Here is a 22,413-nt window from a genome sequence, read left to right on the forward strand (position 1 = left end):
TAAACTGCCAGAAGAGAGAACTCTGCTCGGACAGAGTTGAAGCCCCGGGACCTTGGAAATTCACCAATTGGAACTGGAAACTCAACTCTTGTGACCAATTAGCTTCAGGCCTTCTGCACATCATTTACCCTCACTGATTTCAGCTTCCTCATCTGTTAAGGAGGAATAGCCAGACCTATCTCCAAATACTGTTTTGAGGATTAAATGGGTTAGGAAGGTATCCAATGGCCAGCATATAATAGGTGCTCAAGAAACACTGGTATTCTTTCCCAACTCATAGTCTAACTTCAATTTGGGAGCAACAGTGACACTGCCAACAAAAAAACAGAACTTTCGGAAATAAAGACGTGGAGAGAAAAGCACAAGGAAAAGATACCAGAATGACACTGAAAAGCAAAAACATACCTAAAAGGCAGCAAAGCTTTAACACACCAGCAAATTGGGGCTTTGGTAAATGTGCGCTTTCAATCTGCATGAGGTCTGCTTCTGTGGCTGGCTTGAAACCCTCACTGCCTGATGCCGTAACACGCAGCCCTGCTCTAAAAAGGTTTGGTGTTGTTATAGCCAGGCTGGTAAAACAGTGCCCAAAGTCTCTTGACTCAGAATAAATCCCCACAAGTGTCCTGAATCTGTTAAGTATGCAAAGACGGTTTTGCATCAATGGAAAATATAGGCATTGCATATTCTGCCTTCAGGCTTACTCTGAAAATCACTACAGCCACGGTTGTAAATATTTCTTTTTCCTAAAACTCACCTCAGAGAAAGCCAGCCACCAAGGGTGATATAATTTGAAAGTAAAAACTACCATTCAAACATTGACAACAGTCACACATCTGAGATCACTCATAGACTTCTCGCAGTTAACAGGTCCAGAATGGAATTCTTGGTCCCCTCCCCCAACCACCCCCAAACCTGCCGTCCCCAAAGTCCTCCCCATCTCAGCTACTGGCAACTGCATCCTTCCAGCAGCTCAAGCCAAAACCTTCAGCAGCCTCTGGGTCACCTCTCTCTGTCACACCTCATATTCCATCTACCCCATCAGCTTCACCTTTTAAAAAAATTTAGTGCCAGGCACCCTGGCACTATCTCGGTCTGGTTCCCGGTCCCCTTCTTATGCCCCTACCGTCGACTCTCGGTACTGCACCCAGAGTGATGGAGTGACAACACAAGTCAGAGCAGGCTACGATAATCACCTTCTGTAAGCCCTACAAGAGCCACTTGTGTCACAAGAAGTAAAACCAAAGTTCTGGGCTTCCCTGGTGGCGCAGTGGTTGAGAGTCCGCCTGCCGATGCAGGGGACACGAGTTCGTGCCCCAGTCTGGGAAGATCCCACATGCCGCGGAGCGGCTGGGCCCGTGAGCCATGGCCTCTGAGCCTGCGCGTCCGGAGCCTGTGCTCTGCCACGGGAGAGGCCACAGCAGTGAGGGGCCCGCGTACCACAAAAAAAAAACAAAAAAAACACCCCAAAGTTCTTGCAATGGCCTACAGAGCCCGGCACCATCCGACCCCATTGCATACCAGGGCCCCCTCCCCCTGCCCACCCCTGCTGCCTCTGCTCCAGGCCAGATCTTCCCTCTCCCTGGAATCTCTTCTCTCAGATATGGATGTCTTTCCTCCTCGCCTCCTTCAAGCCTGTGCTCAAATGTCAGCTGCATTTTCCTAAGGAGTATTTGAAGAGAGTTAAGGAAGGGACTGTCTGCGGGGCTGTGCAGGGTTGAGAGTCCTATCGAGACTACCAGGGATTAGCAACAGTGGAAGATCCCACCACCTCCAGGGCTGAAGGGCAAAAGAAGGGTGCTGTCACCAGAATCAGTAAAAGTAGTCATGTAGTCTACCAGGAGGAGCTGAGAGAGAAGTAGGGAAATGGGGCCCAGGGAAGGAGGGAACAGGGATGTGTTTTGACTTCTCTTGTCCTTCCACCTCCTGCCAGTGGCACAACCCAACCTGAAGCCAGAGGGCAAGGAAGCCAGGGTGATGGAGCCCAAGAAGGTCTGGGAAGATGGGAGAATGATCTGGAGGGATGAATGGAGAATGTCCAGCACACCCTTGTTAGCCGATGGAGATCCTAGAGTCCAGTCCAGGGAAGAGCCTGCAAGGGGAGCCTGGAGGTGGCCATGAGCTTTCCTTACCTCCCCTCACTGTGAGCTGCTGATCTACTAGGACTTGGAAGCCAAGTCTTTGGAGGGGAGTCCTGCCCAGGGAGGGTCAATAGCTCATAACCTAAGCACTAAGTCCCTTGTCCAAAGTTGGTGGTCTCTAGTGCCCAACACACAAAAACTGAGATGCAACTGCTATGTGGTATAGCAGAGTTTCCATTCCTGCTACCGTGAAGTTGACCCTGAAGAATTCCCCTAGTCCCATGATTACAGTTTTGAGAGCCCTGCTCTCTCTTCCAAAATTATTTCAAATGCAGACTAAGTGACCAATCACTGAGCAATTATAGCAAATACCCACAAAGTTCCAGGTACCATTAGCACTCACTCCTCCCAACAGCCACACACAAAGGAAGGATTCGTTGCTGGGTTTAAGAAGTAGCTGCCCAAAGCGACCTCTGAGTAGACTCCAAAGCCTGTGCAGTGTTCTAAAATAGGAAAAGAAAAGAAGTTTTAGAATTGAATCCAAATTGAAAATTCTTAAACCTCTGATTTCAGATGATCCAAAACATAATGGATCTCTCTGTCATCCATGCAACTGAATTGCTGTAGGTTATGCAATTGTGTAAACTGACTCTCCATCGAATGAGGTGGAGAGGACCCAGCTTCTGGATTAAGTTCTATCAATGATTTACTTTATGACCTTAGGCAATCCGCAGTTTCTCAGCAGCTCAGTGTCCCTAACTCCAAGATAAATAGGATGCTTCCTCATCCAAACCTGCCAGGGACCTATTGGGGTGAATTAGCTAATATATCCTTCCTGTCTCCTTCAGAGGTTCTTCTCACCCAACCTCCTAACTGGATTTTGCCCAAGGAGATAATAAAGTAGTGTGGAAAGCACGTCTGAGTCAGACTCATTTGGAAATAAAATGGTAGTCCTTTCACTGATGGGACATTTGAACTTGGACAATGTATCCAACCCTGTGGTGCCTCAGTGCCCCTCCTCTGTAAAAAGTGAAAGCCAAGAAAGGACGACCTCATACAACTGCTGGGTGATAAAATGAGAGCATGCGTGCAAAGCCCTCATGACATAGTCTGGCATAGAATAACCACCCGAAAGCAAAACGCAATCATTGCAAACATTACCATCATTATCATTCTCATTACCACTTTTCATAGGCAATTCTAAGGGGGATTGGTGAAAGCACAGAATTTCTTTGAGCACTCTCTAGAATTTTTCTATGTCCTTAAAATAATTCTCTTTTTTTGTCTGTTAAAGTAGAGCTGAAAATAACACAAACGGTTATTATGATCACCACCAAACTTGATTAATAGCTCTAATCACTAACGAAACCTAAGTGGCTGAAAAGCAGGGTCGAGCTACATAGATTTGATTAGAGCACAAGAAATTCATCCTAAGAGAAATCTTGGGAAAAGAGGAGTTCATTTTGGAAAATTTTCTATGAAAAAGGTATACATTCACGACAGTAAGGGAAACCTGCTTCTGAATGGTACCCAAAAACTAAGTTAAAAAATAAACAATTTCATGAACCATAAAATACCCAAATGCTTCTTTGAGCTCAGGGATCTGGTGAAAGCTTCCTAAAGCTCCTACCTGGCATCCACACTGTAAGTACCCCACCCCTCAACTGTGAAATCTCCTGGTGCTCAGGGAGCTCCATCTGGACAGGGACCATGGACCCTCAAGAGCTGGCACGGCACCGGGCAAACGGAAATGCCCAATCACCATGTTTGCTCTGACACACGATTGACCATATGGCCAATCGGATCAGAGAACCATGTCTTCTCCCCAGGGGACCACTTGGAGCATCATTCCAACGACCTTCCTCTGCCCTGGTCCCGAGGTCCATCAACTGATTCCCGTAATTACAAGAAACATCTTAGGAACTTACTCTGGTTGGTGCAGATAAACCATCTGAAGTCTTACATTTCAGATCTATCAGGAACAAACAGGTTTTACTCACCCAATCCTACCCTATCACCACTTTGTACCAACATTTTTTTGTGTGTGTGTGGTATGCGGGCCTCTCCCTGTTGTGGCCTCTCCCGTTGTGGAGCACAGGCTCTGGATGCGCAGGCTCAGTGGCCATGGCTCACGGGCCCAGCCGCTCCGCAGCATGTGGGATCCTCCCGGACCGGGGCACGAACGCGTGTCCCCTGCATCGGCAGGCGGACTCTCAACCACTGTGCCACCAGGGAAGCCCTGTACCAACATTTTAAATCAAACTTTCAAACCATTAAAGCTCTGGACAAGAGTGTCTACTTTGCATAAACATTGTATCCATGGTATAGTTCCTAAAAGTATTAGGTGTCCAATAAATATTTATTGAAGGGACAGGAGGAAGGAAAAGAGGAGAGAACACTAGCCCATGCTCCTGAGCTGCCCCAAATACAAGGGTAAGGATGTAGGCCATGGTGACACACCCAGAATGGGTGCCAGGTTTTCTCCATGCCTTAGCCAATCCTTATGGCAGCCTTCTCAGGTATCTTATTTGCCCATTTTACAGATGCCAAAACTGAGGTACAGAGAGGTTAAATTGCTTCCTGAGTATCCCCCAGACAGTAAGTTTCAGAGCCAAGATCTAAACTGAGACAATGTAATACAGAGGTACACTGAAGTACCACCCTACTGTCTGGACACCCAAATTCACCTAGGGCAGCATTAAGCAGTCAAGCATTAGTGTTTCCATTTAGATGAGAAAATTAAACCCAACTGGTTAAATGACCAGTAAGAAATCACATGACTTTCACAGGTACTAGAGCCAGTGCTTCTACTTGGTCACTCAGGACCCTAGAAAATAAGGACCCCATCCGTTCTTACCATGAATAGAATGAACTTATGCTACAGGCTTTCTATCATCTTTATAAATTCATGGCAGACTGCACACTCAAAATACAATAGCAACAAGGTATAGCACCTTGTGATTTGTAAAAATAATTTTATCTGTAATACCCTCCCTGTGACATACATAAGGCAGATAATGTCACCAGCCGACAAGGCCAGGGTGCCCTCAGTGACAGGGGGCCCAGATACGCCTGGAAGCACACGACAGCTCACGGCAGCCAGGAACACAGGGAGACAGCAATGGCAACTTTCAACTCTCTCACAGCTTCTGACTCCATGGCTCCAAAGGAAGAAATTTCAAAATGATTTTTTCCTCCTTCAGACGGGAGGCATAGGACATACAGTCCAAGTAAAACAGTATTTATCAGTTTTCAAGGGCTCGACCATTTGAGGAGAAAGCCTCAACGTCTTCCTTTTCTCCCCCCAACCGTTGCTTTTAAAAACGCTTGGGCGAGATGAGGAGAAAACTACTTGCCGATATTGTGTTTGCCATCAGTGCACACCAATCTGTTTGCTGGACCTCTTGGGAGTGTTGGCTAATACTTTTGTATTTCCTACTGGAAACACACCACAGCTCATAAACTGATATGTTAATATCATTGAAAGATATAACAGCGAGGCCTCGGCACAGCATTTTCCACCAAACTCAAAAGAACATCTAGCTACATCAGGCTTCAAGGAGAACTGATTTAAAATCTTGCTTAGCAAACACGGCACCTCTGCAGCGGATCTCAGCCTGGGCTGCCTGCTGCAATCACCTGCGGAGCCTTAAAAATCACCCACGTTCAGGTTCTACCTGCAGAGGTTCCAATTTAATCGCCCTGGGGTGTGGCCTAGACATTGGACTTTTCAAAGCTTTCCCAGTGACTCTAATAAACATTCAAGGTTGAGACGCACAGGTGCAGAAAGTGAGGCGCATACCCAGAAGCTCATCTGAAAAGCGACTCACGGGTGGTTAAGGACCATGAACAATTTCACAATTAAGAATTATCTGATAACACGGATTTAATTTTTCAGACACAGTTTGTTCACTGCATAACTGAGAAGTCTTGATTCTTGTTCTCTGGGTCTTCCTGACCTACCTTAACCAACTTAACCTGGAAATCCAGATGAATATAAAAATTCACTTAAAAAGTACTAACGTCTATGTAGCACTTTGACATTTGCAAATATAGAAATACAAAGTCACATTTAACCATTACAAGAACTACGAGGTACGTAAGGTAAGTGTATTCGTTTCCTGTTGCTGCTGTGTGTTACAAATTATCCTAAGTTTAGTGGCTTAAACAATATGAGTTATTTTTATAGTTCTTGAGGCCAGATATCCAAAATCAGTCTCCCTTGGCTGAAGTAGGGTTATGGGCATGGCTGGCTCCTTCTGGAGGCTCTCAGGGGAGAATCTGTGTCCTTGCTCTTTTCAGCTTCTAGAGACCACCTGCATTCCTAGGCTCAGGGCCCCTTTTCCTCGTATCTTCTGTCTCCCTCTTATAAGGAAGAACCCTTGTGATTACACTGGATCCACTCGGATAATCCAGGATGATCTTTCCATTTCCAGATCCTTAATCACCTCTGCAGAGTCCGTTTTGCCACATAAGGTAACATTCAACAGTTCCAGGGATTAGAACAAGGACATCTTTGGGGACCAATATTCAGCCTGTCACAGAGTAAGGCAAACGTGACCAGCATCACCACTATGCCTATTCCCTCTGCCCACCACCGTCACTTTTCAACTGAAACTGAGGCTCAAGGCTGCATGACTTAAACCAGGTTCCACGTGTGGGACGGGGCTGAATTTAAACCCGATCTCATAACTCCAAGTTCCACTCCTTTCGGCTGCTCCTGTCGCCTCCCCAGATATGGCAATGCCTGCAATATTATTTTCTTTTCCAGGCTCTCACCATACTATTAACAAGAAGTATTTCAACTCTGCCCCAATCATTATCTCTGTTCCTCAGCCAACAGATGCCAAGTGGAAACTTCCAGTTCTATTACCCCTGCTGGTAACCCTGTCTCACGTCAGCCCCCTTCCCTATGGTCCAGTAGAAGCAGCAAGGCACTGAGGCAGCAATTCATTTTACAGACTATGATGTCACAACTACCTGAGAGATTAGTGTCACAAGAAAGTATATGGGCGAGGGGGTATGGAAATGACAGCTCTCAGTTTTTTGGGTTTTTTTTTTTTGCGGTACGCGGGCCTCTCACTGCTGTGGCCTCTCCCATTGCGGAGCACAGGATCCGGACGCGCAGGCCCAGCAGCCAGGGCTCACGGGCCCAGCCGCTCCGCGGCATGTAGGATCTTCCTGGACCGGGGCACGAACCCGCGTCCCCTGCATCGGCAGGCGGACTCTCAACCACTGCGCCACCAGGGAAGCCCAGCTCTCAGTTTTAAAAGAGCAAAACAATCTTAACTTGCTAAGACCTACACATACCAGTAACCGTCTGAAGAAAAATTTATAATAGGTGACATCCCCATTCTCCATGTTTGAAACAATCTATTTAGAATACATAGGAAACCGTCCTCTCAGTGATTTTCCATGGTTCCTTTCTCTCTTGCTCTCAAGTGAGGGAACTAGATAGAGAGGGCTGACAGGGTGCTATTTAGAGCCTTAGTCTGTGGTCCCCTGGCGTGTGGTGTGTCGCAGCTGGGTAATCAGAAAGGAGTGGGCGAGGCTTCCTACACGAAGGACATTCTAATACGATGGTCACACTTCCCTTGATGCCTGGGATGTGCCATCCCCTCCTCTCACTTGAACGTCGTGGAGAAGAAAAGAACCCAGTGTTGAGTCATAGGCACTTTACCAATGGGAGAAAATAAACAAGCCAAGCAGGTAGCATTGCCAAGCTTTTACCCTGCCTGTGTCTATGTGCAACCTGAAGTGAAAATGGTAGTGAAGAAAAAAAAAAAATCAGTGCCGCATCAGAATGCAAATGGTATAGTATCAGCAAGTTACATGGTTTTCCTGAGCTAAGATAAGTCATTGTCTCAGTCCCCAAAACTATAAAGTAACAGTGAATAGGGCTTGTAAAGTCATGCGGAAGAATTCAAGCAACCGGAATATTATATTTTAAATAAGCTAATGTGGTGGGGAGAAGGGGGGAGGGTGGTGCTGGAATACATTTTGTGGCTTGTGTTCATGCCAAATCCATGCTCTGAAGCTATAACCCTACACACTTACAACCAATATTTGGAATGATTCTAAGGACAGCAAGATTCCCAGACATCTAAGAGTCAGTTTGGAAAATGATTATTTTCCTATTTCGGAAAAATGAACCAATAAACTTTGTTAAGTTTTTCAAAAAGGGTAGCATCACAAGGGAATTCTGGTTTACCAGGACTTAACAATAAACATGTTAATAAAATTAAGATGTTCTAATCCACGTGATACATTATTTTGGCGATATCATAGCCTCCAGATAACCTGGCTAAATTAAAAGAGGGTATACCTGCTAAGGACGCCTTACTCCATACTTTATAGGACCACGCAATGCTTCCAGATAGTTAAAGAGCCCTGGGTCCTTGTCCTGACTCCGCCACTAACCTGCTGTATAACCCTAACCCGTCACTCAATTTCTCTGGGTCTCAGGGTTTTCATCTGTAAGGTGAGAGGGCTGGTCATGATGACTTCCAAGGGCTCCTCCAATTGCAACTCTAAAAGCTTGCAAAGACCCATTAACAAAATTTACTGACTCATCTGACATTAGATTCCGATTGAGCTGGTGAGTAAAAGGAAGATAACGAAGCTGATGTTTGAGACTGCTAACAACTAAAAGCTGGAAAGCACATGGAAGCTGGTGAGCAACATGGTGAAATACACATCGGGTTCCTCTCCTGGGAAAGCTACAAAGCCTGGGGGTCCCAAGAGTTTATTGCAAAACCCTCTGACGGTGCTTTACTTATCTGCAGGAGGGTCCTCTTCATGCTGCCTCCTGTTCAGCAGCCTCTCAAGTACCTGCTCAGAAGGGATGGGTGAGGTGGGGTGTTACCCTTGGGACTCAGATCCCACACAAATAGCATGGCTCAGGATCTTCTGGCCACTGAACATAGCTTTCAAGGTCACTCTGATCCAGGGATTCATTGCCACCAGAAACTGAGCGTCTGGGGATTTGCTACACCTCCCCCCTCCTGCCCTTACTAGCAGGGGAAGGGGGGCAAACTCTGTCCTCTTGAGGGCCCGCAAAATTAGCCACAGAAAATGAAAAGTAGATTCAAAGAGCTGTTGAGCTCTCTCAGGATTTAGTTCCCTCAACAGCTCTCTCTACAGAACAAATATGCTTAAGTGGGAAAGCCCAGGAAAAAAAAAAGTGACAGGAAAATTGAGGACTCACTATAAAACTCATCTTTAAACAGCCATAATTATCACAATAGTGTCACCTAAACATTATTTACAAACATCCTGCAGCACAATTCCCCCTCTTTGAACAGCCCTCATCTAGATATAGTGTTATTACTCAGGATAGCATTTGAAATTATTTAAGCAGTAAAACAAGGAAAAACCAGCATTTTTCAATCAAAACTCTGGAGTGAATATAATTAAAATCGATGCAGGGAAACAGGCATAAAAGAGAGAATCTGACTTTTTACCTGGTAACTGGTAACTCCTACTTACCAGTTGTATAATTAAGTCAGTTTTCAAACACTGTTTTGTGCATTACTCGTTGGATAACCCCCAACACTGTAAGAGGAAGAGAGGGTAGAAATTCTTCTATTTTGCTGATGAGAAAACTGAGACTTAAGGATATTAAATGGTAAGCCCAAAGTTGAGTCACAATAAAAACCCAAATCACCAAATTTCTTATTTCAAAGTCTCCTCCAGGACACCACACACTGTCCCAGTGATTTCATCTGCATGGCAAAACCAACATAATTTTTATATCAAACACTGTCATATATTTTGCCTGGGCCTTGCTTTTGAACTTTCAGGCCCTCAGAATACTCTAGTTTGAATCTCGGCAAAATGAAGCAAATTTCCAACTGCCACAGAAACGGAGTTTTCTTTATGAGCGGCTGCAGGTAAGAACACGCCCCTCGCAGTCTGACGTTATTACCGTAGTTCGCCTCCTAACCCACTGTTACTTCTTTTAAATGACCAGGCCTATGGTTCATGGCCGTATTCTGATCACACAAGGGCACAAAAGTAGCAAATAATCCCACAGTCCACTTCCAGGCCCCAGCCAGCAATCAGAACTGTGACTGTGGGTCTTTGTTCATTCTATTTTTGGATGATACCGTATCGCAAAACACCTCTCAGCCTCAGTCCTGTTAATCAATAGTCATTTAAAGTAAATTTGTCACGGAAGCGTTTAAACATCTACATTCAATAGTGTCTGCCAAAATAATGCATTTGCCCCGTGATTATAAATGACCGAATAACTAAGACAACACGGCAGCAGCAAAAACGGCTCTAGTCTGTGCTGAGGTGGTGGGTATGAGCTTAGCTTCATTTCTGGGATCCTCACTGTTACTAAATCCACTGAAATAAATGAAGCGGGGCTGAGACCCAGAGCAGGGCTGGGTAGGGGGACGCTCTGTCCCAGACATGGTCTGTCCCAACCCTCTCTTCTCATAGCTGGAATCCCCTCCATCCACCCATCCACCCCAGTTTCTAGGGCCAGCCCTAACCTTAGTGGAGATGTCTGAGTAATTTTGGTACAACCCTCTGAGACCCCACCCAAGTCCCTCGACTGCTGGCTCGGCCATGACTTCCTGCCCAGGCTCCTCTACCTACACTTAGAGTCCTTTCCTGATTCCTTAGCCCTCTGGGTCTGAAGCTCCCTGGACTCCTGGCCGCCCTTCCATCCCTCAAGCCACCTGGACCTGCTGTCCCTACAACCATGTACCCCAGGACTGGGAGCCTGTCCTGAGATACTGCCACTTCTGGAAATAGTCTTCAGTTCTGTCTCCTTCAACCTCCTATTGCAACCCATCACCCTGAAGGGACCCCCTCCCTTCCCCAGCCCTCCTGCAGCTCCTCCGTTTTATCTGGAAGTGGACTCCACCCATGGCCCCCACCAGACAAGTCTACAGCACTCCTCCCGGACCTGGCCAGACCCCAAGAACAAGACCGGCAGCTCCTCAATCAACCCTCTGCATTTCAGACTTTGCTCTTACTTAAATGGCTCTGTCCGAGCCTAACATCTATTTATTCGTGGAGACAGAGCTCGAGAGAGGCTGTCCTCATCATCACCCTTCACTAGTTACTTGAGATCTGCCAGTGGCTTGCACATAGCCACCTATTAATTGCCTTGCAGACTTCATGATGCAGCAAATTTCACTATTTTCACACAGAGGTGAGAAACCTGAGATCCCATTTTAATAAGAAATGTGCTTAAATTCAGTTGGCAAGACTGGGGCAAAACCAGGACTAAATGCAGCCTGACCTGGCTTCCTTCTTACTGTATGAGTCCTAATTGGGGAAGCCCTATGTTTCTCAGGCACCAGGTTATGTCAATTACCAGGTGCAGGGAGGCGGAGGAGGCATTTTTTAACCCACGTGGGGCGATCTGATGCCCCTTGGCCACAACCCTGTATTACTGGTGAGGGCTAGGGCTCCCTGGCATCCCAGTCACCTGCACGCACCATTCAGAAGCCACCATGAACTCATTCCACCTCGCAGAATGGGACAGAGTATGCACTTGCTCAAATTCCCACTTCAGTACTTCTGATAAAATCAATTGTTTCAAATGAAACTGGAAGGACTTTTGTACTCCCCACCAGTACCATCTAAGCTTCTTGGTTTCAGGCTTAGTTGACTTAAGTGAAATCAGCAACAGAGCACGAGAGGGTTGTTTTGGTGCTAATCCAAACTCTAAGTTGCTTCCAAAGTGCTGCGTGACTCTCACAGACCATGTTCCCAGGGGCTCCATGACATAGTCATTAGAGACACAATGTCACAGCAAGCAGTTCTGGAAGGAGGCGGGAGCTGCATCCCTCTCCAGGGGGGCACATGCTGCTCTCTGAAAATGGGCTTGAAGCTGTGGCGTGAATGAGCATCAAACTATCTGATGGGGGGGGAGACAGGGATGTTACGGGTTGAATTGTGTCTCCAAAAATGGTGTGTTCAAGTCCTAACGCCCGGTGCCTCAGAACGTGGCCTTATTGGGAAATAGGGTTGCTGCATATTCATCAGTTAAGGTGAGTTCACACTGGATTAGAGGGACCCTTAGTCCAACACGACTGGTGTGTTTAAGAAGAGAAGAGACACGTGAGGAGAGAAGGCCATGTGATGACAGAGGCAGAGATTAATGATGCATCTACGAGCCACGGGTTGCCGGCAACACCAGAAGCTGGAAGAGGCAAAGAAGGATCGTCTCGTACAGGTTTCAGATCGAGCGTGGCCCTGCCGACACCTCCAACGTGGACTTCCAGCCTCTAGAAATGTGAGAGAACGAGATTCTCGTTTTAAGCCACCCAGTTTGCGCAACTCTGTCACAGGAGCCCTAGGAAATTAACACAAGGGGAAGTGAACAACTGAGGAACCACAAAAACCTCCTGATTAAGAAGCAGCGTCAAGTAGGAAAGAGAAAATACAGACGGTCCCCAGCTTAGGATGGTTCGATTTACAATTTTTCGACTTTACAGTGGTGTAAAAGTAATATGCATTCAGTAGAAACTGTATTTCGAATTTTGATCTTTTGGGGGGCTAGCAATTTTCAGTACGATCCTCTCTTGTGATGCTGGGCAGTGGCAGTGAGCACAGCTCCCCATCAGCACGTGATCCCTAGAGTGAACAACCACACACTCACAACCATTCTGTACCCAGACGATCATTCTGTTTTTCACGTTCAGTACAGTAATCAGTAAGTTACATGAGACAGTCAATACAATAGGCTTTGTGTGCAATGGTTTTGCCCAGCTGTGGGCTAATGGAAGTGTTCTGAGCTCATTTAAGGTAGGCGAGGCGAACCTACGGCGTTCGGTAGGTTGGGTGTATTAAATGCATTTCTGACTTGAGACATTTTCAGCTTACGATGGGTTGATTGGGACATAACCCCATCGTAAGCCAAGGAAGATCTGTACGTATCTGTGATCAGGAACATCTTTCACAGCGTGGCCACCTGCCTGGTTGAACTGGAGGAAGACAGACAAGGCCTGGAGTCCCCAGAAGGAACCTTCCTTCCCCGAAGAAACTAGACCATCTAATTCAGGTCCTAAGTAGGGGAAGGAACGGGGTGGGGGCGCGAACAGTAGAAATTGAAGCTTTTTTCCTCCCTGTTTACATACAAAATACTCCCTCCTGCATCCTGAGCCTCGGAGTCCCTCTCTGCCTCACGTGCTTACAGAAAGGTACTAATAGGTGTCTTCATAGCCATGATCTCATGTCATCTTCACAGCCATTTTTGCTACAGGGAAGGAGGGAAAGTATTATCACCCCCATTTTACACACAAGGAAACTGAGGCTCACACGAGATCACAGATGAGATGACCATCCTGAAAAGAACCTCAGCTGACCAAAGGCCTTTTCAAAAAAGGTGGAGTGGAAGTAGGAGGTGGGGAGTAAAAAAGTCCTTAAATCTTGTCTTAAAAAAAAAAAGATGAGTTCAACAAAAGTTCTAGAAGCCTACCATGTCCAAAACAAATCAAATCTGTTGGCCGTAAAAAGCAGTCCCTTTACCTTTTTCAGTAGTTGTTCAGGTAATATTGCTTTGGACACAATCCACTGATTCTCTGACCTTTTTTTGGGGGGGGTACGCGGGCCTCTCACTGTTGTGGCCTCTCCCGTTGCAGAGCACAGGCTCCGGACGCGCAGGCTCAGCGGTCGTGGCTCACGGGCCCAGCCACTCTGCGGCATGTGGGATCTTCCCGGACCGGGGCACGAACCCGTGTCCCCTGCATCGGCAGGCGGACTCTCAACCACTGCGCCACCAGGGCAGCCCTCTCTGACCGTTATTTAAAGTGTCTTTGAGGGAAAACCCCAAACACATTTTCCAGGCTTGAAAATGTAAGTATTCTGGCCTTTGGTGTTCTGTCTCATTCGGTGCTTCCAAATCTCCACGCACTCCTGTGTGTGAAGCCACAGGGACCTTTCATAGCCATCACCCCGTACAAGCTGGACCTCAGACAGTGTTTGAGAGGCTGGAACCCCACAGACTCACATCCAACAACCTCTGATGACTGAATGGACCTTTTCCCAAAGCAACACTGGATAAGGGGAAGGAAGGCAGGGACAGAGCGGGGTGGCAGGCGTCCCAGGAAAGGATAAGACTGAAAGGGTTAAGCCGCAAAACACCGGGGATGAGAGCTTGGCTGGTGAGCTCTGACTGCCATCAGCTGCCTTTTCCATATATTTTCATCTTTCCCCCCCCTGGAAAACACCCGGTCACTCACTGGTCACTGAGAAGTCTTGACTTTCATACCCGCAAAGCGGCAGCCAAGATGTCAGGCACACAGACCCTAGGACCTGCCGCTCACCACTCTGGGAAATTCCCTCTGTGAAATGCCGTTCCACGTTTTTGTCAGCTTGAAGATATTAAACACCACGGAAAGAAATTTAAGGGTTTTTTTTTGAGATTTAAATGTCTACTTATTTCAAAATGAATTAGTAGTTCTCTGAGTTTCATGTTTGATTCATTAATGATAACTACAGCTCGAGAATTTGAAAGGGAAATTGCTTCCAGGATAAAATTAAATGCGAAACTCTAAGCAGTGATTCACGGCTGTTCCTATCTAAATTACTAATCCATGTGACAACCTGGTTGGCAGCACAAAAAAGAAATACTATTTTCCCCTGTTGCCTTTATAGACTTTGCTGAATTGTTTTTGCAAATTGTCTAAACCCAAGTCCTAGATAATCCCTTGCTAGCAGCCTCCATTTCACTGTGGCATTTAGTACTGTCTCTATTGCCTCAGAGAGGTTCAGAATGGACTAATACTTCTGTGCCTCAGAAAATAGTTTTCTCAACGTACAGTGCAATGGATTTCCAGGGCAACTCATTTTAAATTAAAGGCAAATATCTCCGTGATATCTGTCCACATCCCCCCAAAAGAAACCTGCATAAAACTCTAAAAATGGCGATTTTCTTTTAGTTTGCAAGGAGGGCTAGCCAGCTGAGATTCAATTACATATCTCCCTGTTGGAATGATTGGGAACTAGAGTAAACCCTGTGGTCCAAAAGACAAGATAATATAATGTTCCCAAAGTTTCATCAAGCCCAGGTTATGCTGCCTCCTAAAATTTCTCTCAGGTCTGTTCCTACAACCACTGCCTGGGTCCACACCTTAGACCAGGGTGGAGAAGCAGGCATATTCCCGACCATGTGGCCCCAACTTCCAAAGGTGCTCAGAGGACCAAGGTCCCACAGGGCACACCTCACTGGGAACCGCTGTCCAGACCACCACAAAAACCCTGCAAACCAGGTCCATCCCCATCTCCAATCTCCCCCTCACTCCCACCGCCCTGTGTACTGATCCTAAGTGGCAATCAGGTCCCTGGAAGCCCTCAGGAGCACTACCCCATGTCAGGGCTTTAATAGGATGATGGCTTAACCCTTGGGACAATTCGGGGAAGGTGCCCTCATGGTCCCAACACTGCCGGGCAAGAGACGGCAGCAAAGACACTCAACACACTTGCCCAGGTTACACAGCAAGAACACGGCAGAGCCAGGATTCACACCCACACTTTCTGCCCAATTTCCCATGCTTTGAACCATCTGAGCAGGCCTCCCACAACTTCGAATATTCTACTTACTCCTTATGACCAAGGGAGTGGGGCCCACATGCCCACTAAGGTCTAAAGATCCTTTGGTGATTTGGTTACATTTCCAGCCTCATCCGATCCACACCCTCTTCTCCATCTTCTCCCAACTCTGGCTTTTCCAAACTATGCACGTGCTGTTCCCTCCGCCGCTCCTCCCGGGAGGGCTCCCACAACCCCCCTTTATGCCCCCGCAGTGCCACATTCATCCCCTTCGTCAACCATTCACTACTTCCTATTGACACTGGGGACACACGTGTGTCTCCCCCGAGTCTGTGACCTTCTCCAAGGTGACGGCTCTGGCTCTTCCACAACCAGCCCCTGCGTGCTCACAGCAGGGCTGCGGTGAGCCGGTCCCCAAAGCTTCGGAACTAATGAATGTGCTATGACAAATGTCTTCAAAGCAAAAGCAAAACCAAACAACAGACTTAGGGGCTTGCCCCAGATTGACTCAGGACCCTTAAGAGTAGGGAGGAGGACATGGGAAGGGTTTATGTGCCCTTTTTAAAAGCTCTGCCTGTCGGGGCCTTTTTTTCCACCAAGCATTCAAACATGGCAACCTCGTGATGGCAAACACACCTAGCTATCTGCTCGCTAGCTCAAGGGTTTATGAAGCAAGCCTGTTTCAGATTTTAAATCGGCAAGAGATAATTTTCAGAGCGGGAACTCAAGAGTCACACGAGTCACAAAAGCGACGAGATGGCAAACTGAATCCACAACTCCGACTGGTTTTTATTGTTTTTTCCTGGCAGCAGGAGGGAGAGCAAAGAGATATTTGGAAGAAGGGGATTTTGTTGTTGCTGTTGTTTTTAATTTTAAGAAGGGAGGGTACCTATTCCCTACATCTCTTCTGTGGACCCTACCACAGGGTGAACCAATGTAAACCAGGCTGGACTCCCTGTAGCACCAGTCTGAACCATTCAGGCCTCTATTCCTGACCATGAACTTGGCATCAAATAAACCCAGACGCCATTGACAATGCAGCATGAAAAGCAAAAATAACAACTGTAACTCGCGGTAATCACTTAAAATATAAAATAACGTTCCTAAATCCCTTAGAATGGTTACCAATGTCCAGGGCACGCAATTTCTCCGAGGAACCCCACCGTACCGTGAAAACACACAAAATGCACATAAAGATACGACTTCAACTGATATGCTAGCTAAGACAAACAACACATTAAACCAATTTTACTCACCTTCTTAGCACTTAATGAGCCCCTGGGGGACAATCTGGATGCCCCGTGCCTCCTTCACAAACCCCCATTCGTGGTAAGGCATGAAGCTGGGCTTTCCTTTCTCTCCATTTCCCTTGCAGCCAGCACAGGCCTTCAAGTGTTGCTATCAGCTGATGACACCTATCTGCGCCATGTTCAGGGGTGCTTCTCCCAAGGAAAAGCATTTTTTACATATTTTCCAATGTTTCTCTTTTCTTCCCAGTTTATTCAATGTCTCAAGAGCAGCCACACCTGTTCAGTGTCAGCTTGGAGACCACAGGGCGGAGGGAAGTCCAGCCTAGTCACCCTTAGCTGACTCTGCAGGGCACTCACTGCCCTGGGCATCCAGAAAGGCCGCCTCAGGTCACAAGGATAAGTATGGGCTTTAGAAGCAACTTCAAAGTCGTCCACTACATGAATGAGAAGCATACATCAATATTTTGCTGTGTAGTTCTGTGGAGAAAAGATGCAGAACAGGAAAGTGTGGGGGAAAGTCAGGACCAGGCATTGCAAAGGCAGCTTCATAAAAAGGTCAAGGACACACAGGATTCTTCACAAGTGACTTAAAAGCAAATTGATAAAGAATTGCCTATTCTTGAGTTCCTTAGGGTTCCCACTTTAATGATTAAATACAAAAACTAAGAAGCATTCATTGCTCATAAGAATGTAGATCTTTCATAGGCATTTGAGGTTCTTAGAAAAGATTTTTAGAACATTCTAACATCTTGGTAATCTCATTTGTTCCGGGAATATCCTAAGTTCTCCACTTCTTTGTAAGTAGCACTAGCTAAAGTAACTCCAGTCTTAACCATTTCAATCACCACAAAATTCTAATTACTGAAATCCATAGAAATGGGAAATGTCTATCCTCAAATCTGAACGGCTAACAGTACAAGGAACAATGATATAAAGACAAAATAAGAAAGCAGAGGTACCTTTGGACAGGAAGCCACGACAGCAGCCGTGTAATTAGGATTCACGATAAGCATTTGTATTTTCTGATATAGACTTCCACGCTGAGCTCATTCATTCTGAATTCAACCCATGAGGGAAAAGATGGGCAAGTCTACCAACTCAAGTTAGGCATCGCCATATATGTTGCCCTATCACATCCTTCCATTTCTCCCAAACTTCCCCCTCTCTTGGAAAGAAATAATCGAAAATATAGAAATATTATTTTACTGGACCTGTATCTAACGCTAATCCCCTGCTTTTAGGATTATAAGGAGGCTGGACTTCGGGGGTGGGTAGGTGTAGAAAGCACAGCAGGAAGCCTTCAGTGGCCAAATTTCACTGCAGCCATGATGTGGCCTGTGACCTCCAAACAGGCTTTACTTATCACAGTGTCCGAGGATGGGATTTATTATTGCAAATATGCACAAGCAATGGTATTTTTTAAAATCCTCATGTCATGCATCTCCTTGTCTCCCACAAAGCTTGTGTCTACTAAGTGCTCTCATCTGCTCTGGTTTCTTCTACCCAAGGAAGAAAGGGTCCCTCCCCAACCCCGGCTGACCCTTCACCCCTGGTTCTTCACAGCTGGCATGGTCCCCAAGAAAAGACTTCACATCCCTGCTGGCTCCATCGCCCCAAAGTCCCGCCCCTTATTTGTCTTGACCAAGCAGACCCCAAACCCCACTCCCTGAAGGTTCTGCTTCAGGACGTCACTCTTCTTTCTCTACCTTCTTTTAAGGATGTGGAAAGAAGAGTTCTTTTAAGGTTAACCAAGAAAGAAAAAGGGTCAAAGTCCTATCTCCCTATCAGCATGTCTGTAGACCTCACTTCTTCAGATCCAAGAAAGAGAAAAAAGTGAAGCCAAAGTAAGGGACCACCTCCATCCGAGGCAAAAAGGTCCAGTTTAAATTGAGCGCCCACTGCCTTTCCTTATCGGTGCCTCCCGCCTCACTGTGATGCTCACCTTACTCCTCCCACCACTCCCGGGGTCCCTCCCACCACACCACCGTCAAGTCTTAGCCGACCTGCCCAGATCACGTTACAGCTTGTGATCGTCTTTTTCACCTTCCCTCCATCAGACCTGCACCTGCTTCTCAGAGGGGCTAAACGAAACCTGATTCACAGGATTAGCTACTATACCCTTACAGAGGTGAATGGGTTATCCTACCCAAGGGCACTCACATTTTAGCAAAGGACTCATGGATATAAAACCCAAAAGGAACAGCAAAAAGAACGAATTTATACTGATTGTCTATGTACCAGCTCCAGCTCTCAGATACAGCATTTAACTTCTCTGGGTCTGCCTCTGATTCCTACCTCAGACTACCGTTCTGAGAATTAGTGAGGTGACATATACATAACACTGAAAACAGCACCCGGCACCCTTGCAAGGGTTCCGTGCACATCAGTTATCAGTATTAACCTTCACAGCAGTGACCCTTCGAGACAGGTACTGCTGGCCTCATCTTCAATGAGGACACGGAGTGATTTGCTCAGGATCACAAGGCTAATACATAAGTAGCAGAGGAGGAATACAGCCCTCAGCCCACTGAGTAACCAGTTCATGCTGTCTTCTCCATACCACAAGGAATGAAGCTCTAATGGTAAAGCCAAGGACACTGCAGGCCAGCAGAGTGAAAGTGCATTAGCGGGTCCTGTGGTATGCTGATGGCGCCCCATCAGAAGGAAAGGCTGGACGGCTGGGGTGCGCATCAAGTGATTCCTGGAGCACGACTGGGGTTGAACAGGATGTTATGTTCTATCAGGGCTGATTCAAGGCCTACCTCTGAACTGCAGAGACCTCGGTCTATCATTTCACCTCATTTAGTCTCAGGTTTTCCCGACTATAAAATGGGAACAAATTTACTCGGGAGGTGGTAAGCTTCTGACACCGGGAAGTATTCATGGCAAAAGGTAAAACTTGTCGTGAGAGAGGTTCCAGAAAAGGATCCTGCGGTCAGGAGGGCAGCAAACCTGATGTTGGTTACTCCCAACATTCAGAATGGGGAGTTCATGGAACAGGCTAGAGATGAACAATGTTTATTTAAAAAACTTAATACCAGAGCCAAAAAATATTGCTAATGACCTTGATACTATCTGGTTAAAAACTCTGAATGAACTCTGGGCAGTCTGGTTTCTGATCTCCAAAACAGGATCCATAATTAGGCCCCCTTCCTCTCTGGCTTGTCCTACATTCGAAAAGCATTGGCTATTCTACTAAAGTGGACTTCCCTCAAAATAACCTCACTATTCTCTACTTCCACATAATTTCAGCAGCTACTCTTTGCACTATAATCTCCGGATGAATTTCTGGTATAGAAACAAAATAGCCACAATAAGATAAATTACAACTCTATTGTGACCAGAGCACAGAGGGACTGAAATTAAAACTCTAAAACTTTTAGCATTTCATTTTTAATATTATGTTCATTGAAGACGCTTATTGTCAGTATATTTTGTTTCTGATAGCAATTACTTTTTATCGGTACTTTCCAATACTGCAAAGTTTTGAAAGATCACTGTATTATAATGAACTGATGTACCAATGCTACTACTGAGTTTCCATCCTGGTTCTGCCACTTGACAGCATAATCTAGAGCAAGCTGCTAGACCTCTCCGTGCCTCAGTTTGGTCATCCAAAAAATGGGGACAAAAACCTGCTTCTAAATTATTGTAAGAATTACATTGGGTGACTATGTAGAGTTTTACAAGATGCTTTGGATTTAGTGACTGCCAAGGACATATCAGCAATTTTTTTTCACTTATAAAATTGTGAGACCAATGTAAAGATATTTAATACTTAAAATTTTACCCCAAATTTTGCAATCTCCATACTTAAAAACTGGCAGGCCTTACCTCTTACAGCACTGCGGCTAACACCACCACTTGCTTTTCTTCTGCCAACGTACTAAACTCCCATTACTCAAAAGTTAGTTATGAACGTCAGCCCACCTAAAATTCTCTGAAGGAGGAAAAGCTCTTTCTCCATAACCCAGAGGAAGTGGACTTGTTTTCTGAGAAAATGCAACAGGCCAGAGCCCAGGACAGCAGATTCTAGCTGAGATTGTATTGGTAAACAAACATCAAGAAAGGAAAATTAAAGCTGCTTTACTCCCCAAAGTATTTTCCTAATCTATCTTAATAAGCATAGTTTCATTCTGTTTACTCACAACCATTTTTCATACATTACTAAATGAATTTTGTCTGATTAAGTTAATTGTAGAAACATTAAAAACTAATTTCAGGTTTCTACTTCTGTTTTTACCCATTTGGACTCTGAGTATATTTTGGTTCCTGAAAACCTAACCCAACATCTTACCTTAAAACCAAAGGCAAAACTACATGGCAATGTGCCCCGACACTATCTCCTTGCAGCCACCGCTCAACACCACAGTAAGAAAAGAATCAATCAAGATAGTCAATATGTCTTTTGAATAGTAGACAAATATAAACACAGTCAAAGGTGGTAACTAACATGACACTTCTGATTACAGATACAAGATTTAGCTGTCAAGATGCAGTGGCCCCAACGAGGAAAGGAAACTTTCTGACACTACAGCCCTTAATCAACCAGGACCACCAAGATACCATATCCAAAAAACAGTGTGGGAAATACAAAAAAGCATTAGATCTCTGCAGTCCTCAAGGAGATTAAAAACTAGTTAGAGATGTAACAGTTCATGCTAACATTTACTGGTGAAAAAAGTAATAAGCTAGGTCCCTGCAATGCAAAGATGAATAGGTGGGCTCAGCCCTGATCTGCCCTTGGCCAGCAGCTGGCTGTCCCCAGGACCTACATTAAGGTCTGCGACACATAGGAGGCAGCAAAGGCCACTTTCAGCTGTGATTATTGGGGATTCAGTGATGGGATCTGAGCAGGGAATTAAAGAAAGAGTTATGATTTGAATAGAAGGGCAGAGGAAGAGGGAGCAGGCTGGCCGGTCCCGAGCACATCTAGGGGCTGGTGAGTGAACCGGCTTAGATGAGGAGAGGGTCTTCCAACCAGGTTCCCAATATTCCAGGCAGGGTCCCATAGGGAGCACTTCTCATGCATGGTCCGTAAAGCATTTCAAATCTAGAAGAAATCATAACCAATTTAGGAGCAACAAATAGAAATCGAGCTACACGATAACATGAAGTCACATACCACTTTTAGTGTTCGATACGTGCAAGTCTCCTCTGCTCCAGATAATTTTTTTCTTTGTTCCTACCATTCTTTTTACCTATGTCCTTTCACAGCCAGCCCTCGAGAGGTTCTCTCTGGGTAACACAGTTCAAAACTCAGACTCATAATGACCACCTGGATGTGCATTACTCTCGAAAAAACAGCTCTGACCTCGCTACTAACTGCATTTCCAAAGTGAACTCTTGATTTCTCCCAAATCTGGTCCTACCTCCAAAATTTTATATTTGTTACCACTATTCACCCAGTAGCTCAGACGTGAAAACCTGTTTACTTCTCACCTCTCATTCAATCCGTCTCCAAAATTCTAACTTTGTCTCAGAAACGCTTCTTGCTTTCATTCACCCTTTCCATTCCTGTGGCCTCCCCCCTGGAGTCCAAATCTTCCCCACATCTTCTCTGGACCCCG

The 22,413-nt window shown here is 45.8% G+C and overlaps 1 protein-coding gene across 8 annotated transcripts in view; it reads right to left on the bottom strand.

The window, feature by feature from the left end:
• The window catches only part of RNF152 (ring finger protein 152), an 81,459-nt gene that overhangs the window by 43,416 nt on the left and 15,630 nt on the right, over positions 1-22,413 (bottom strand). For 2 of the 8 annotated variants that reach the window (XM_027118677.1, XM_027118675.1), the window contains exon 3: positions 2,455-2,581. The exons of 2 other annotated variants lie outside the window; for them this stretch is intronic. The gene's annotated coding sequence lies outside the window, so the exon portion shown is untranslated. Of the gene's footprint in view, positions 1-2,454; positions 2,582-16,849; positions 20,589-22,413 lie in introns of those variants that run through there. 4 more of the 8 variants (XM_027118678.1, XM_027118676.1, XM_027118673.1 and 1 more) reach the window with 4 other exon arrangements.

Source organism: Aethalodelphis obliquidens, unplaced genomic scaffold (genome assembly GCF_003676395.1).
Source record: "Aethalodelphis obliquidens isolate GAN/ISIS:26980383/991018 unplaced genomic scaffold, ASM367639v1 scaffold19, whole genome shotgun sequence".
Taxonomy (NCBI): domain Eukaryota; kingdom Metazoa; phylum Chordata; class Mammalia; order Artiodactyla; family Delphinidae; genus Aethalodelphis; species Aethalodelphis obliquidens.